The sequence below is a fragment of the Cygnus atratus genome, chromosome 4 (genome assembly GCF_013377495.2).
Source record: "Cygnus atratus isolate AKBS03 ecotype Queensland, Australia chromosome 4, CAtr_DNAZoo_HiC_assembly, whole genome shotgun sequence".
Taxonomy (NCBI): Eukaryota; Metazoa; Chordata; class Aves; order Anseriformes; family Anatidae; genus Cygnus; species Cygnus atratus.
The window spans coordinates 6,094,866-6,113,950 of NC_066365.1; the positions used below are offsets into that span (position 1 = coordinate 6,094,866).

The window sequence follows — 19,085 nt, forward strand, 5'->3', positions numbered from 1 at the left end:
AGGTTGAAATCTGTCTCCGAATCAGTGCAGGTGAAATCATTCCACCTTTTCTCTGGCAAATGAAACAGAAAACGCAGGGGCAGACACATTTGCTGCTGTTAATTAAGCTACATCTGTTTGCAGAGGACCTTAAGCAGATGTGGCACTGAAAATGATAACGCACCGTGGCAGAGGGCAGTGACACAGCCCTCAGCTTGGGCTGAGGGGCGAGGAGAGCTTTGCACGTCCTCTGCCAGCAGCAGGAGGCCTCCAGCTGCTTCAGCGATGCTCTCACAGCAGATGCAGTCTGGGGGCATCTCTGCCAGTAGAGGTAAAAGTTTTAAACTGAAGGAGGGTAGTTTGAGATTAGATATTAGGAAGAAATACTTCACTCAGAGAGCGGAGATGCACTGGCACAGGCTGCCCAGAGAAGCTGTGGATGCCCCATCCCTGGAAGTGTTCAAGGCCAGGCTGGATGGGTGCTTTGGGCAACCTGATTTAGTAGGAGTGGGGAACCAAGGACAGAGTGGCTTGACATTCTCCATCACTACTCACCCCACTGCACCAAAACCTCTGCCCCATCATCGAGAAGCTCTTGCCAAATACTTTCCAGACCTCCCAGATACTCTGCTCCCTCTGGGACATCTTTTCCTGCTCATTAGTGTTTTGGGAGAGAGGAGATTCTTAGTGCATCAGTCCCGATCTCCAGCCTGGCTGTTAGCAGGTTGCTCAGGTGATTTCCCCACTGATTTTGGGCGCCTGGAGTCTGGTCTCTCCTGGCATCCTTAGGCTGGTGGCCACTGTCCAAGCTCTCTTGACACTGTCCACTGTCCAGGATTCTTGTTCCATTACCTGGTCCACCTCAGAGTTATGCTTTCCCTAATGCTTAACCTATTTTTTGCCTACTGCAGTTAAGATCCATTAGTTCCTGTTCTGTCCTTACTGACTAATGAGAATTGGTCCCAATCCTCTTTATAATGTCCCTTAATGTGCTTGTAGACAGTTATGTGTCCCTTCAGCCCGCTCTTCTCCAGGCTAGACATGCCCAGCTCTCTTTGCCTTTCCCTCACAGGTCTTGTTTTCTAAATCCTTTATCACCTTTGTTGCTTTCCTGTGAGCTCTTCCCACTTAATCTCTTAAAAAATATGCTGCCCCGCACTGAACACAGCGCACCATTGCCTCTGCTGCTGGAGGAGAGCAGCAGCATTAGCATAATTATCTCGCCTGGCTTTCCCACAGCCCTGCTATTAACCGTTTTATTTCTGGGGCACCTTGTCTGGACGGTGCATGCAAATCCAGCCTCCCCCTGCGTGCAGGTTGATGCTAGCTGCTGAGAAGGCAGGCACCACTCTGCAGGCAGAGCCCAACCCCTGCCCTCGGGCAGACCTCGTCTTCAGAGAGCGATGTGAGAGCATTGCAAGCAGGGAAAAGCCCTGGGGACCCCCTGCTCCAGAGAGCCTGGGGATGGCGGGTGGCTCCAGGAGGAGCTGCCGGTGGTCCACCTGGTGGTATGGGGACACCGGCCACATTGGGCACCAAAGCTGGTGGCTGGCAGAGAGGTCAGCTTTGAAACAATGTCCAAAAGGAAAATTTGCATGCTCCTGGTCCTGGCCTGGCAGAGCCCACCTCACCCAGCCCATGGGTGCACGGAGCCGTGCTGCTGGCTTGTGTGCTTGGATGGGTTTAACGGCGACCTCGAGACCCCACGGAGAAACAGCAGGGTCCCCAGCTCCTTCCATTGTCCTGCATTTCGTTCTTCTCTGTTCTGCAGAAAGCGTGGCTTGACTTGGTTGAATCTCAGTACATTTCTTTAATTTATCTCCCAAACACCACGCTATCCTTTAATCCTGTCCTTCCAGATATTTGCACATCCTGCTCGGTCTGAGCGGTACCTCCATGCGGGCTGGCTCTTAAAGGCACACGGAGATCTGCATGCCTGGCTGTGCCAAGAGCTGCTAATGAAAACACCAGCGAGCATGGGGGAATAAACTCACCACCTGTGGAGTCTTGTTTGGCATCCTCATTCAGCCTAATAAAGAATCATTCATGTTTAATTGCTACATTTGATTGTTTAATTACAGTTATTTTACATGCCATCTTGTAGTTTTGTCTTGGCTTTAGACACTATCTACTACCTTACTCTTTCTGAATAGTGAATTATACTATAATAGAAAATTATGTTAGTCAAAGAATTAGAGCTAGGCCTTCAAATTGTAATCAGGATTTTTTTTTTTAAATCTGTTCATAAAACCCTTTTTACTTGGCATTGATGTACAGATTCAAATCCAGAGTTTTTTTTCTGTGCAGCAAGAATTATACAAATAACTCTTTCAAATGTTCTTGCAGGGCCACAATATGGGTAGCCTCATCTTCTCACTGAAGTTTTATCAAATTACGCTTACTTTGTTTAAATGCCAATTCATTTTAACAACTGCAAGATTTTTTTGTAGCGGCTTAACTTGGCATAAAATTAGTTTATTGCAGGTTCACTTAGTTTGGCAATACTCTGACTTCAAATCAATACAAATCTGTCCTAAACTTCAATAAGACAGTCTGCTTGCAAACCTGACTCCTCTTTAGCTAGATGAATGAAAAGGAAGCCAGGGGTTTTCCCTGTGTTTCTTCAGTGGTGCCTTTTTGTTGTCCCCATCTTGTGCTGGTATTCTCTCTGGGTTCACCCCATGCTCCCCAGATGTGGTCTGGCAATGAACCACTTTTCATTTAGGTTTCAACAGGTCCAGCTCCCTTTTCACTAATATGCTTGACGACTTCTTCCAGAAACAACGGCACACCTCTGGTTCATTTGACAACCCTTTCTTTGTATTTCTGTAAATCATACTGAGTCCTACACAGCAGATATCGCCACATGCTGAGCCATCCCTGGTTCTTCTCGTGGCTTTAGGAGCAGCACAAGGCATCACGGGTTTGCTCTGAGCCCTCCTGGCTTTGCTTTTTTTTTTTTTTTTCTTCTCATCCCTTGGTAATGCCTAAATCTGTCTCCAAGCTGTTTGCCCTTGTGTTCTGCCTACCCAGAAGAGAGGCAACTTACAGAGACTGCTCTTTAACTAAGCTGTTTAATTGGAGAAGACTTTAGGATGCTAGCAACTGGTGCCTGGGATTTAGAGAAAAAATATGGAAAAGGCATTTATCAAATAATATAAAGAGGGGCTAAATTCAGGGCACTGCACTCTGTGTAGGCTCTTTCCTAAGAAAGGAAAAAAAAAAGTGAGCTGAAGAGATGAAGGACAATTTAATGCTAGTTATTTGCCTGCTTGGAGCTGGGAGGCTGTAAGGGATTTCCCTTTGGATGTCTCTCAAGCTCCTTCCCAGGAAATTCTCCCCTTGCTTTTATTGCTGTCTTGCCTTTCCCCTTCTTGCCTCCTACAGCTAGGAAATGACCTGCCACCTGAGTGCTTTTTTTTTTAGGGTAATTTCAGCTACTTCTTGTTAAGATTTTTTAAAAGATCAGGCTTATGTACTCAAATCAGTCTAAAGTGCTTTGCAAGAATATGGCGCAGGAATCATTATTCATCATTTGACCAAATATGAAAATAATCTACACTCATAATTAGTTTCTTAAAATGGACAGTGTAATTTTTATACACGCAATAACAACGTAGGAAGCGACTGCTATTTCTGCAGCAGACAAGGAGCATCTCGCTGAGACAAAGCTACGGCAAAGCAGGCAATTTTCAGTTCTTTTTCAGCAAGCTTTCTATATCCTTTCTTGCCTCTGCACTCACAGAAAGCCAATTTTCCATGTCCCTTCTACACACAAAATGGGGCAAGATTTTAAAGATACAGCTCCACGCCATTTGACTGCAGTAGGCTGAAAGAAAAATGAAGTTCAGCACTTAACTGATCCCTTTGCAATATTTCAGGGTAAATTAAAAATCAAAATGTCAAGAGGTTCAATATGTCAGCGAGCTTTTTGACAGGGCGGCCACTTTGAAGCCTAAATGGGAACTGCGCTTTTTTTAGAAACTAAAACCAAATGTGTGCAGCTGCTGCACTGGCCCTTTTTCTTTTTATTTTTTTATGTAATAAAATTAGTAAAATATTCTGGCTGCTGTTTTACTCATTCTCACAGTGGAAAGCCTCCATTTCATAGAGTAGATATCTATTTAATCCGACAACTATTTTTCATTATCTGCATTAAGGTAAAGCCTGGTGATCTTGCCCTCTGCCTTTTCCCACTGAGAAAAACCATCTTTGCTGCCCACAATGTGTTTATCTTGCTTGGCCCTCAGCAAATCATTTTTTTGTTTTGTTTTGTTTTGTTTTGCCATCTCAGTTTGTGTTTGTAAAACAGGGAAGATAATAAATGATAATACTTACCTTCTTTAGAGAGATGTGGTGAAGATTAATTAGTTCTTGTTTATACAAAGATTGGCAATAGTGATCTGCGGGTTTGCTAAACACCAGAGTGATTGCTATCACTGCCTCGCTTGACAAAGAAGCACAGTCAAGGACAGGAGCTGGTGCCACTGCAATCATTTACAGGACCGATGATAGCTGTGGCCTTGGAGAAAACTCTCCCGAACCTTCTGCATCTGAGAACAGGAGGAAATGCGTATCAGGACTCACAGGAGAGGTAGGCAGAGTAGCACTGGTGGGATGGAGCTGTGGCAGGCCCTTCGCTGTGTGTTTCAGCAGAAGCAGGGTTACCAGCTAGTCCTCTGGTGGGGATTTCTCCTCGTTGGAGTTGTCCTAAAGTGCTTCAAGTCCAATTGTGTGCCATTATCACGTGGCAAGCAGAAGGGTGTCCAGTTATCGTGAAGAGGCTTGCTCTCTGGCTGGGTCCATGCTGCCCCAGCCACATCACAGAGGACATGGGCAGGGAATCTGAGGCAGAATTTGGTTGCTGAAGCTCCAAACTTGCTCTGAACAACACCAGGAGCAGCTGACCAGCTCTGAAGGTGCTTATTCTTGCCCAGCAGGCTGCTCCTTGCCCAGCTGCATGAGCTGTTGTGGACGTGGCATTGGAGCCCACCTCAGGTGCTTTGGCCATGGCACCTCTGGGGTATTTGTTGCCCCACCAGCGGTACCGACAGCCCCCCATCACAAACCCTTTTGTGTGCTGGGAAAGGCACACAAATAGACCATCTGAACTGCTTACTCAGTGTTGAACTGTTTCCTCCTGAACCTTGCTGTAGATGCAGGGATGGACTCAGCCTCTCACACTCACATACACATTTGCCGCCAGTTGCTGCATGCATACCTTGTGCCACAGCAAATTGACACCTTTCGCTTCGGCCTGCTGTGTTAGTTAGACACTCACAGGCAGTCCCATAGGCACGTTAGGCTATTTTCATAGCAGTGCAGCCACAGCAAAACGTATTTTTCCTCACAGCCATCCAATTCGCTCTCACTGGTGCTCTCAGCTTTGCCGGTTTGCCAAGCACATCTGCTGCAGGCAGGGCTGTCTGTGTACAAAACGATGGCAGGCCGTGCTGGCCTCCACACATTGCATTCCCCTGTTCCGCACAGCTTTCTGTAGGCTGGTGAGTGTCTCTTTTCAACTTCCTCAGTAGTTTCTCAGTTCTTTGTCAGCTGCCCCAACTATCCTGTGCCACTGGACCACCCATGGTGAGGAGGAAAGGAGACACATCCACAGATGACGATGCAGCAGGTACCCAAATAAGATGGTTGGTCCATTCTTGAACGACTGGATATCTTGCTGTAGTTCAAACAAACACCAGGATCTTACTTCAGCCTTCTTTACTCACAGCTAGGTACAGTTGTGCTGGTCCTCTCCAGCCATCTACTTGCTCACCTGAATAAAAATAATAATATTAAAAAACAACATCCAACACTGACTGCTCATAACTCTACTCATGTTCTAACAGAAGCAGCACTGATAAAAGTTCCTCATTTTGTTACGACACAGTTCCTCGGTAAGCGCTTTTTAAGAGCAAAGTTTCAGTTACCATGGTGGATAGTTATGCTGTTAAAGTCAAAGCTGACAGGTTAGACTGTGCAAGACCAAAAATTCATGCCATGAGGTATCAGGCAATTGACATCCATTTAGAGTCACAGGTAGGCAGTCATTTAGCTTAAAGGAAGGCTGTATTTGGGCCAATTTGCATTGCAATGCATGTACAGGTGAGAGCGCAATATGGCAGGAGATGTTATCACTGAGATTAGAATTTATTTTTATAACCTCAGTTAGGATTGTATTTGTCTGAGGAAAAAATGGTGCCCTGGAAAAAATTACTAAACATCTGCTAATTTAATATTGTCTGTGTCCAGTAAATATCCCTTAAGTTTTCTATTTCCAGTTAAGATTAATTTTCTGATCAAAGAAAGTTTGATCAGAAGTACATAGCCACCACAGCAGCAGCAATATTACATGGCTTGAGGATACGTGTTGTGTCTTTGAATCTCTGCAGGAAAGTCAGCCAGGAGGGGATGATGATGGCTTGTGGTAGAAGCTCTACAATAAATAATAACTCTTTGTTGGTTTTGGAAAAGAGTTATTTTTATGCATTCCTTTCCCACTGACAAACAGAGAAGTTCTTTCCTCACTTTCAGAGTACAGTCTTTGTTTTACACATTTAAAACTGTTAGGATGCTTTTGGTTGAACCCTGTGCTAATTTCAATTATTTTTATTTTGATCTCTTAAAAACATCCAAAAGAGAAGAGTGCTACCTTGCCATTTGTTTTGGTGTTGCAAGTGATGTTAACAAGATTAATCCCCATCCTCCCAAGTCCCTGCCTTGTCCCACATAGCAGACAGACAGTTGACGTCTCTTCCCCTCCCACTTCCACCTAGCCCTGCTAGATCAGCTGTCCTCATCACACTCAGAGCATCTCACCCACGCAAGCCCTCAATGGTTTCTGCTGAGCCCGTCACCAGTCCTTCTGCAATATCATCTTCCCCACTTCTCCACTGCCATCACACTAAATATTCACCGCCTTGCAGTGTCTGTTAACTGGGTGGCTTGTTACTAATATCTGTCTCTGAATGGAAGCATCGTGCTCGGAGTATTCCCAGCACCATCTGCCGTCTTTCTTTATTTCAGTTTCTAGAAAGGGTTTTGCTGTATCTGAGAAGCAGAGGAGGAATCTGGATACGGTTGACACAAATCCCAGAAAACGTTTGTCTGTTTGCCTTATGCACTAATTAGTGCAGACTTGGTCAAAAGTGCTCTGAACTTTTATTTATTTATTTTTCTCCTTTCTCTAGCATCTATCACCATGACAGCAATGTGCTTCAACCGCAGGAAATTAAAACACACGACGCAAGCAGCTAATCAAATGCAGAGGCAAACAGAAGAATTTTGCATAGAGCCCTCGGTGTCGCTACAATCCTGCTTTGACGGGCGACAGAGTTTCTGCAGGGAAAAAAAAAAAAAAAAAAAGATGTTTTGTTTGTTTCAAATTCCCTTTTCCCTTGGAAGCGTAAACATGAAATTACTCTCTTTTCTTCCGGTGGGATGTCTTATTTATTTTCCTGCTGGTGGCTGTTAAAGGAGATGCTGCTGGGTTGTATCCTGGCTTTAATTCACGGCTTGCACAGTTCAGCATGGGGATACGGTGGGACTGGGGTGGGCAAACCCACGGAGCCTTGTGTTGGCTGCCTGCTCGGCAGGGCAGGAGGGGCTGGCAGGAGCTTTCTGCAGCCAGGAAGACCCGCTGTGAGGCTGTGCTGGGATGAAGGCAGGAGGAAGGAGAGCCGAGTGCTGTGGACCCAGGAGCCATGGCTACAAGGATGGGTGCCTACCAGTTTGTCCTCTGCCATCCATGTGGAGCCAGGATAGGGGCAAAGGAAAACCCAGCAGGAAAACAATTCCCTGCAAATCTCTCAAAGCGCTTGGTTTTGTAGGAACCAAAAACAGACCTCGTGTCTGGGCCGAGTGAAGCTTTTTATTTTTGTGGTATTTGAACGTAAGTGTTACTGCGGTTTCCAACATGTCATGACCCTTCTTAAGTTTTCTCACACAAGCCCAAACCCCACGTGGCAACACCAAGTGCCGAATTGTGCCAACAGCCACATGTGAGAGGCAGAGTTAGGGCTAAAACTTGGCTTATCTTACACCCTTCCCCTCGGTCCCCAGATGTGCAGTGCACCGCTCACCTCACTCTTGCCTACAGGTAAGATGTACATTTGTGCATCCATCTACATCTTTGGGTATGCAGTTCAGTTGTATGTAGCAGTGTTTTGGGCTTCAGGGGGTTGAGATAATTGCCATGTTTAACATTATTTTTAAAAAAGACGGCTCTTTTAGAAAAAAAAAAAGATTTTAAATAAGCAATGCAGAGAGTCCAGTAAAAGGCAAACAAGATCATTTTAGGCTCTTTTTAACCTTCACAGTGACCCTTTGCGATCTGTGCAGGGTATTGCCTATGTCAGTCACAGTCTTGGCCCTGCTAGAGATTTCAGATAGAAGTCTCCTAACTTCTCTTGAACACTTTCATCAGATCATCATCTTATACTGGAGTCTTCAGATGATTTCTTTTGGGGAGCCATGGAGTTTTACCAAATATAACATTTGGTTTATTCCCCTTGCACCTACATTCGATTGTATCCTTTTATGTCAACAGCTCAAACATCTAAGTATACCTACGAAGGAGCGTCATAAAGGACTTCTTTCCTGTTAATCTTTCTTTAGGATTGAAAAATGAAATGCATTTTTCCTGGACTGATAAAACGTCTGCCATGTGAGTAATGGATCCCACAGAGCTCGAGGCCTTCCCTGCACCCAGTGCATCTGTGCAGGTGAGTCAAGTTTTTCTGCTTTGCTCCTGTAAGCTAAGTCTGGATTTCATAGAGCCATTAAGTAACTCATCTCATAAATCCATATAGCGCCACTAGTACCCTTAAATCCTCTCAAAATAATTACATTGCTTCTACCACAGGTCAAAAACTTTGATATGTTGTTAAACACCTGCTGTGTCCCACCCTCCAAAGGAACAGAACAAGTCAAGGTACAAAGCAACTGGGTCCTCTCCCAGGTGGGATGGGGAATCCCCATGAACCTGAGAGACTCACTATTTGCCTGTCCACCCAGATACATGCAGGATAAAGCAATTTACCAGCGGCCATTTTTCATCAGTGAATTATACTAATGAATGCATTCATCTCTTTTTTAGTTCTCTCTCCAGCTTTTTAAGTTATGCAGTTGATATTAATTACTGAAAAGCATTCACTATGTTGCAGAGCCCCTGTAAACAAGTAGCGTATTCTTTGCCAAAAGGGCGCAGCAAGGTTAAATACTGAACACCACTTGACGAGATTTTGCAGAGATTTTGGACATATGGAGCCATGAAAATGCCTGAGGCTGTCATCAGATCCACTTGGAATCCGTAATCAGGATGAGCGAGCTGATTGTCTTTGCTTTTCATAATTCTGCATTTGAGTAGTAACTCTCCAAACTATCTCATCCCATAATGTCTTGGCGAAACTTTCATTTTGTGTACGCAGCTAGGGAGGCTCTGCTTGCTTTGATTTTATTTCATGGCATTTTTCTCTTGTCTTTGTTTCACGTTTGGAGGTGCCAGCTGAGTGGCTGCTGTTTTTAAGGATTTTTTTTCTTTGCATGCTTCTTTAAAGTGATTTGTTGGTATTGAGTATGATGTATTTTAAATGTCTAAAATAGACTGCACTGGGTGCAGGTTCAATATAAATTGATTTGAGACTGCAGCAGCCATGGTACCTTCATATACTAAAACCAGAAGGTGTCATAGTTTCTAAAGCAGTGAATGTTAGCACCTGAGAAGAACTCACTATCGTCCAGGTTCAGACTATAGCCCATTTCCTTTTTTTTCCTTTTTTTTTAATAGGTGAAAGTTATTCTCCGGCCTGTAGATATTTAGTTTTCTGTACTTGAAAATAAATCAAAATTTATTTTCCACTCATGCGAGGAGAATAATTTTGCAAACTCTAAAGTGAATATTGCATTGAAAACCTGCATGAACATATTCACACAGCACTTACTAAAATGACAGGAACCCCAAAAAGGCTTTTGCTGCAGAGGGGTGAGAAGAGCTCACAAGTGCCTACTACGGGTTATAAGCTCTAAATTTCAGCTCTGTTCTCCGATCCACAGGGGCAATTCCTCTTAACCTGATCCCAAAGTCTGTGGCAAACTGTTGTATTTAAGAGCCCTTGGGAGAGTATTTCACAGGACAGAGATTAGAAAGCAAGAACGGAAAACTGGAAAGTGCTTCGTGGTGTCTCTTTAACAGCTTAGGATTGATTCATTTTTGTATTTGTGTCTGGGTCTTACTCACTGCTGCCTCATAGATCAATGGCACGACGGAGTCCCAGCTCATGTTGATGCAGCATATGGGAACGGGATCCATTATCTTTAGTTCCCAGGACTATAAAATGTCTAATAAACTCAGCAGCAAGAGCGCTGGATTTGCGCGGCACTGCCAGCTGCTGTAGCCTTGCTGTCTATTAAGCTGTGTTTTTAGTTTCATTATTGATGGGGAATGCTGATAGCCTAGCAAATGATGTCGCTTGCAGATTTGAGGCACCTTCCTAAAGCCTCGATGACATTAGGGAGTTCAGAGAGGCTAACATTAAAGAAAAAAAGGTCAGGAAACAGCACCCACAGAGTAAATTCCTGGTTCACCTGAGTTATTTCTCCTTTGGAAAGCAGGAGGCCTCCAATGCTGTGCCCGTGGGATTTGTCTGTGAGCACTCTTTGCAGGAGACAAGGGAGAACAAAAATCGTGTGTAGCAGAGCAAGGAGGAGACCTAGCTGTGGGAGCTCAGGGCTCACCTAGCCTGTCCCCATCCTGCCTCCTCCTTCTTCTTTCTCTTCTGCAGATTCTGGATCAGAAAACAGGGGAAATCCCCAGTTCATCACCTAATTAAAAAATATCTGCTCATTTTCTCCTAAGCCTCTTACTCCTATGCCAGCCTGGCTTGTAAAGGTGACTTGTGCTGTGGTGCCTCCACTTGCAGGGAAGGAGGAGAGAGGGATTCATGGTGCAATGAGAAATCAATTTAAATTAACACGGGCACAGTCAATCCTTAGTCATGTCAGCATCTCGGGCTGGCTGCAGGAATCTGAGCAGCAAGTTCAAATGCCTCGGTCTCAAATATTCATCCCCATGACAGAACCCTAGGCAGGGTATCCTTGAGCACATTTGCTGCTCCAGCACTGTTCTCAGTCTCTCCCTTGGCTGTTTACATTACAGCTTGACTCTCCCCTGTTTTTCCCACCCAGAGCTCTGTGGCTCCTGCTACACCTTTGGGATTAATTCCATAACCACTCTGAAAATGGTGCAAAACCCGACCTACGGAAGTTGCTGTGGTGGGGCGGGGGAGCAGCTCTCAACTCCATTTTGCTTGTTCCCTGCGCTTTGCCACAAGGGGCACATTCCTGACCAGTATTAGTTTTTATTGCTTTCTTTAGTCTCCTGGGACACGGATATCAAGCACAGCTATGGGAAATCAGCTAACATTTTTGGTCTCTAGCATCTTTAGTTTAGGTACTTCAAATCAGCAGCAGGCACTCAAATGGAAGTTAATATGAGCCAGCACCCACAGCTCCTACTTAATCCACTGAATATTGATGCCTTTGAACAATCTTTGAACAATCTCCAGATATTCTTTTAGTGTTTAAATATTTGAATTCCTACTGAACTGTGGGCATCTGTTCATGAGAAGAGAAGCCTCTATCCCTCAAGCAGGATCTGTTTCTATTCTGGACATCTGTGTCACCTCTTTGACAAAGGAAGGCCAAATTTGCAGTATCAATGCTGGTATGAATGCAGAAGAAAACGTTCCCTCAAGTCTCACCTGGGCTACAGTCTGTCCGGGCAGTGATTATAGTAGCTATCACCCGTGCTTATAGCCTGGCTGCTCTTGGTTTGTACGTCTGCTGTCGCTGCCTGTGCCCTTGGGTGCCTTCTCTAGAATTTCCGTCTCGCATTCCCTGCCGTCAGGAGCTGCAGCACCAGCACAAATCTGTTCAGTGCTGGTGTATTTCTGCCAGCTTTTCTCCAAGGAACAGAAAGAAAGAAGCTCGTGATCCAGAAGGACTTTACTTTAAAGATCATGGATCAGGGGTTTTGTGCAAACTACTTTCTTAAATTATTGAAAATCTGCCATAATTACTGGGTATTTCAAAATATTCCAGGGAGAACTTCTGGGCCCGTTTTTCCCTTCTCTTCACAGCCAGATGGCTTCTCAGTCATTAGACACGCAGAAGGATGGCTTTCGTGAAAATGGAGGAGATGGCAATGATGTGTTTGACAAAATGTGACTTCTGCCAGGTGAAGCGGTGTATCTTGATCAGCAGACACCATGAGGCAGAGGATTCATTACCTCCATCGATAGCTTGTTCGGAGCTTTTCACCCATCTTCTTAAAAATGCATTCCTACCGCCTCCGATTTGTCCGTCTCGAGCTTCCAGCTAATGGTTCTTGTTATCTACCACATTAAAGAGCTTCACAGTTCCCTCTGTTTCCTTTCCGCGAAGGTAATGGTACATTGTAATCAAGCCACCTCTCGGTCGTCTTTTTGATAAGCTAAACAGATTGCGCTCTTTATGTTTCTCACTCTAAAGCACTTTCTTCAGCTCTTAAATCATTTTCGCGGCACTTGCTGTGGCTTTTTTCTGTGCAGTCACCAATTTTGTTACACTCTTATTAAAAAAGATGAACCTTGGAGCTGAGCGCAGTGTCAGGAACCGGCCTCATCGAGACTGCATGCAGCCTAAAAAGCCTGTGCCTGCATCTGCTCGCATTCTCCTCTTTGTATACAGGGATCATTTCACCTCTTTTTACTGTGGCTTTCCCCAGTTGCTTGTCCACTGTGCCATTAAACCATATGCAGTTATTGCAGGGTTTTCCTGCTGCCCTTAGCCTGTATTTAGATGTGATTGTTTGAGCAAGCCTATCTTACACCATCCTCAGTGTGACTAAATTTCTCTCAGGGACTTTTAGCGGGAGAGCTGGCACCTAGTGCGGGATGTTGAGCCAGTGCCTCCTGTCCAAGCTCCAACAGGAATGCCCTGGGAAAGGACCACAGTCCACGAAAGATCATAAAATGAATCTTCCAGGTCTGTTTCTTCAGGCAATAAAATGGAAAAAAAAAAAAAAAAAAAAAAAAGGAAGCCTTTGGCTCCATCAGTGTGGTTAATGCTCCTGGCCCCATCCTTGTGACAGCTCTTTTCTTACTTGCCACATCTGCAAATTGGCGAAGTTTAAGATTTCATCGGTAGTCTTGGGTGGAAAATGCCTTCAATGTCTCGACATTTCTGGAAATACCTGTTTGAATCCCATCTGAAAATAACTCGTGAAATCAGCTCTTCATCCATTTACTGCAATCTTTACTGGTGCTGCGGACTGCTCACTTTTTAATCACCATGCGTTATGCTACTAAGTGAAGCACCCGACAGTGGAAGGAGGTTAGCCACCGCACCAAATCCATCATCAGAAAGGCAAGTAGTTTTTGAGACAGGGTTTCTATTCCTAATAATGCTGACTGACATTAATTATCCCTTAAAACCCCCCTTTGTCAGCACTTCCATTTGGCATAGGAATGATGCCAGGAGGCTGCGCCAGCAGTAGGAAGAATTGATGCCCAGGTCCACACTAGGTCCCTGGCGGTTGCTGCAGTGTTGACCACACACCGGCGGCAGAAACGGGAGGTGCTGCCCTCCCCTTCCCAAACCTCTCGTTTTTCCAATTGGGTTTGCACGCTTGGGCCTTTGCTCCGCTGCTCGGCTCCACTTTATGAGTGCGGCAGGGTGATTTATTGCAGCCTTCGAGTGGGAGACACAAGGGTCGGTCCCGCGGGGCTGGCTGAGCCCCCTCCCCGTGCGCCTCTGCAGCCACCGAACTGCTCTTTGCACGGCACGCGGTGGCAGAGCAGGAGGCACTCGCCCATTAAAATGCTTTCAGTGGTTATCCTCACGACTTAAATAAAGGCTTCTGGTTTTCCAGGCGAGGGTTTTTGAGGTGTCCGTCTCTTCGTTCTTTTTTTCTTTTTTTTTTTTTTGTCCTTCGCGTGTTGTTATTGCTTCCATTCCTGAAAGCGCCGCAAATTGCAAGCCTGTGGCTTGCCGTGAAGGCATGCTGGTAAATGATTTATAGAGGGTCCTACAAATCATGTTGCACAGAGCGCAACCCCTTCCCCCACAGCAACAGTCATCATTTTAGAGCAACGCAGCCTTCAAGGGAGCTAAGCTGTCCTTTCCCTGCTGAGATTTAGGAAGCCAAACAGTACAATGCAGCTAGAAGTGAGAGTAAACACGCTGCAGTAATAGCCTGGCATTTAAGTTTCAGCAGGGCTTAAGGTGGCCTTGCTTATCAGCGGAATTACGTTATAACACCAACTGGTACCCGCACACGGTTGTGATGCTTTTACAGATACAAAAGAGAAGCCCAAAATATGAATATGTCAGCAAGGAGTTAAAATTACTTGGAGGACTAAAAGGCTAGCAGAAACGTCTGACAGTGAAATGAATTGCAGCAATCTCCGGTATTAATTGTGGTCTCAGCCCTCGCCACCCGGTCGAACCTCGTGGTGGTTGCAGCACAACTGAAAGCACCACGTGGCCCTGTGGCGATAACCTCAGGCCCTTCTGGCCAGAGATTTCCAAGAGCCATCACACACAACTCTCTGTAGTGCACTAGAAATGCTGCAAGATCAGAGATGGGAAGCCCTCAGCCTGCCCTGGCCCTGAAACACAGAGAAGGGATGCTCTTACCTGGCTGCTGGCGCAAGACGTCTGAGGATCCCTCCTGGTCTCAGCTGGCTCCGGCATGAGGTGAATGTGGAGAGCTGGTCGAATTGACGACGCTGCCTTCCTGTCCCCCTTGTTCTCCGTGCTGATCACAGACTCGCAGAGTAATTTGGAATGGGAGGGAGCTCAGGGTCATGTAGGGCAAGCCCTGCGTGGAGCAGTGCCAATTAAATCCGGCTGTGCAGAGCCTTGTCTAAACGGGCTTGAGCATCGCCAATGGTAGAGACTGCAGCCTCTGTGGGGTCCTGCTCCCATCTTTTCACTGCCTTTCTCATGAAAAAAAATCTTGGCTAATATCTAATCTGAATTTCCTGCATGCCAGCTCACATCCATTGCCTCCTGCACAATTCAGTGCCTCTTGTCCTATCTGGCAGCACATCTGGGAGGTGTCTGGTCCAGGCTCTGCACTTCAGGTAGCTGTTCCAGGTCCAAAAAGCAAAACCCCACTGTTTGCCAGCTCTGTTGAATGCAGTGGCTCCAAAGAGTTAATACAATAAAACATCACAAGGAAAACAGTTCTGGTGCCTAGAAAGGAACAATTCGCCAAGCAGTGAAACAACTGGAACAGCAGATTGCAATTTCGACAAAATATTTTGCCAAGCAAGTTGCCAAAAAGTAAAAATGAATATATATATATATATATATATATATAAAAGTAAATTAAATGTTCGTCTGGGACTGGGAAGGGGGTGTTTATCAGCAAGTTATGACCTCTTTAAAATAATCCAAACATTCCTGGAGCTATAGACGAATGTCTGAGCAAGACACACCATCTCCTTAATGGAAAAGTGAATTCCAGCCACTGTGATACTCCATCTGATGGGGACACTTAGCTGTGATGGGGTGGAATAAAGTGCTTTATTACACTAAAGTGAACCGCGCTGGGAGTGTTGGGGATACGGTTAATGCAAGTACAGAGAAATTACACAGTGTCTGCTTTGACTTTCTGATTTCCTCTAATGGACACATGACTCCCAGTCCAAGTGCTCAGAGAGCTTTGTGCCATGCCATTTTTTCCAGTTATTAGCTGGGCTTTTCCTCCAAAGTCCTTGGCAGCAGCAGACTCATTGACAAACCTGGCATTTGCAGCTGGGAATTTAGAGAGCTGGCATCTTGGGTCCGGCATCCCTCCTCTCAATCCAATTTTCCTCTAATGACGCATTAGGCATTTTAACTCATTAACTGATGTCACCTGTACTCTGCAGGAAATGCAGCAAAACCAACACTTCCCTGTGAGGTTTTGGCTGTGGATTTTGTTAGTTCAGCACTCATCCTCTGACCGCAGCTATTTTTCTCTTTCTGAGATCCATCTCAGCTCCCCATTTTGATGCTTCGCTGGTAAACGCAGCAGTGCATCGCGCCACTGACGGGAGAAATTTCCTGCCTGAGAACTGCTTTACTGGTAAAAAAGGGCTGCTGAACACACATGTATATGTCTACATATATACATTTACAAAGGGGCCACTTTGTCCTGCAGCCTCCTGTCCTGCCATCCCCTCTGTTTCCCTCTGCCTGCCCTCCAGTCTCTGCCAGTTTAAGTTGAAATCTGTCTGAATTCCCCACCAGTGTGGGATATTCTCCTCCATTTTTGTCTCTCTTCCCATCCATCCCCTGACCATTTTCCCCCCCACTGCTCCTGAACGGGGTGTGTTGTGTGGAGAGGAGTTACTGAAACGGTCTGGCTTCAGATTTGTCTTGGTCTTGTCCAGACGATAGGGAAATGCATGCAGAAACAGTCTCCTAGGAAAACCGACCGTGGAAAATGCAGCTTAAGGAGCAATAAAAGAGTTTACCGCCGTCACGCAGGCACTGACAGGAGAATTTACGTCTCCCACCGAAAGCTCCCCTGGGGGCACCTCTGTTGTGGACCAAGGAGACAGCAGCGGGCCCACGCGACCGCCCCGTGCACCACAGGGCCCTCCTCTCCCCTTCCGGGGGCTCCTCCGCATCCCCTCCACCCTCCGCAGTAATTTTCTGCTTGTTGCCTTTTGTCACGGTCTTCACCCCTGTTACAAGACCCCGCTGACCTCCCAGGGCACCAGGCTCTTGGCTTGCTACCCCAAAGACTCTCGCACACACGCTGCCTCGGCACTGGTGCGCGCTGGCTGTGGGGAGGCCTCAGAGGATTTTCTGGTCTTATTTCATCTGGGTATTTATGTCACTTCCAAGCCTGCAGCACAAAATTCAAGGGCAAGCTAACATTTAGGCCTGCTGTTGTCAAAAATGGCAGTGGAAGACTAGTGTTCCTACACTGAGGACTCCTTGGGGTGCGTGGGTGAGGCAGGCCGAGAGGCTCGGCACCTCAGCAGAGAGCTGAGAGCCCCACAAACCATGTCCCCCTTAGGCTGTTCCAACACTTTTGGGGTTGCATGAGAGAAAGGAGGCAGGGTCCTCACAGGGATTTTTTGGGAAGAGCTTTCCTATGGGGGCTATGTGAGCAGGCAGTGCTCCAGCAGTCCCCTGTGCTCCGAAAAGCCTCACAGGGCCGGGCCGGGCGAGGGTGAAAAGCAGCACGTGGCCCTGAGTGCTCATCGTTCCCCAGGACGGGGACAAAGGCACTGCAAGGGCTTGACAAGTTTGTGTACAGGCATATTTTCCTGAGAGCCATTTCCCCAAAGTCTTTGTAATTTTTGTTTTGTTTTGTTTTTTAATCTCAAGCTCTTTTTCCTGCTTTATGTCATGCCTTCCATTTTAGAGATGTCAAATGATCTGTGATAAACTGACAGTATGTGCAGGAGCAGCAAGGAGACGAGGTCCATTTTAATGAGACTAACTCTACTGGGTAGTGCAAACTGTGCCTCAACAAGCCCTTGGATCTTGTTTCCCTTCGCAAAGCACCTTAATGGCATAAAAGGATTTTTGCACAAATAAGGAAAGGCAATTCCCCAAACAGATTTCTTTCAGTAGCCATTGAAATGGAAAGCTGCCACCGAGAATTGCATGATCCCCTCTAAGAGGTAAGCACGATCAGAAATCAGTATTCTCTCAGATCCTGAAAACAGACTGAAATATTTCCAAATAAATTGAGTGTTTGCTTGGGGCTCACCATTCACCCAGCAGATCCTGCCCACTGGCCCTGAGATTTAATGGCACATACGGACACTCTTACCCAGTGCTGCCCACAAATGACCCATTCCTTCAGCGGAGCAGGCAGCTTGGATGCTGGTGAGGTGGTAAAGGAGGTAGGAAGACTGGGGATGTATAGCAAATCTCAAGGTAAACGTGAGAAGGCACCACACTGTTCTTGAGTCCTTGGTCATTTCAGTAAAAAATTTGGGTGCTTTTCGTTGCCTACGTGCCATCATCATTCCTTGTGGATGAAGAAGTCAAGTCAACAAAAAAGCTTTTGGTGCTGCTACCACCTTATAACTAGCATGTCAGTAGGCAACCACATGCACATGCTAAGTCATTAGTCCTTCAGGCGGGCTGGCCTCATGCTTCCCACTGGCAGCCAATGTGGTCTGGGTGAATTTCGGAGAGTCAGTCAGAGTTCAAGCAGGGTCAGCTGCGCAAGGCCCAGGCTCATGATGGCTTTTTTTTGGCTGTTGGTTGTGGCCATGTCTGTCTCAACTCTCACTCCTGCAAAAAACAGAAAGTCTTCACTTAGGTCTCCACATAAGGAACTCCTCAGCATAGGGCAGAGGCTTGAGCTGCAATGCGATTACATACAAACCTTCAGCAATTCAGTAATTCCAAAAAAAATAAAATAATTAATCATACCAACACCAGGTAAATGCACAAAGACAGCTAGGTCTGGTCAAAGCTGCAAATAAGAGCTCTCTTTCAATGCTTTATTTTTAACCTAGACACCACTAGCTTAATGTGTTCTGGAGCATCTACAGAGAATAACTTTTATGGAATATATTTTTTTAAATCTTGCTTTCCAGGGAAGTAGTTTTTTATCTACTCCTCTTTCCTGAGCTATTTTTGGACCCCAAGGCATGAATTCTAACATTTTCTGGGCAACACTGTGAAAAAGTGAATAGATGAATAGAAGATGTAACATACTCCAGACTGCCTAAGAGTTATGCAGTCCAGTTTTCCCTATTCTCTATTGAAATATGGATTTAGTGAGGGTTTGTTCAAGCCTGCAGGAAATCTTATTTAGCTATGTATTAAAAAATAATAATAATCAAATGTTCTGATCTTAACTTGCATTTCTGACTACAAATGATTCCTGTATTTTTTCAGGTAGGTCTGGAATATTTCTCCAAGATAATTTTGATCTATTCTTAAATTTCCTCTGTTTATAAAAAACAGATTTATTTAAATAGATGTAGGAAATGCCATATAGCTAGTGATGAGAGGATATTAACTGATTTTTAAAGGCCCGATCAGAACAACTGCAGCGAAGAGGTCAATATTAACTTGACTGTTATTCTCATTGTTCTTCT

At 45.5% G+C, this 19,085-nt stretch overlaps 1 long non-coding RNA gene across 1 annotated transcript in view; it reads right to left on the bottom strand.

Moving 5' to 3' along the window:
• The window catches only part of LOC118243993 (uncharacterized), a 29,641-nt gene extending 14,425 nt beyond the window's left edge, over positions 1–15,216 (bottom strand). Inside the window, exons 1-2 of the long non-coding RNA XR_004777416.2 lie at positions 14,656–15,216; positions 4,318–5,755 (exon numbers count right to left, since the gene is read on the bottom strand). This is a non-coding gene — a long non-coding RNA (uncharacterized LOC118243993). The remainder of the gene's footprint in view (positions 1–4,317; positions 5,756–14,655) is intronic.
• Positions 15,217–19,085: the final 3,869 nt, after the last annotated feature.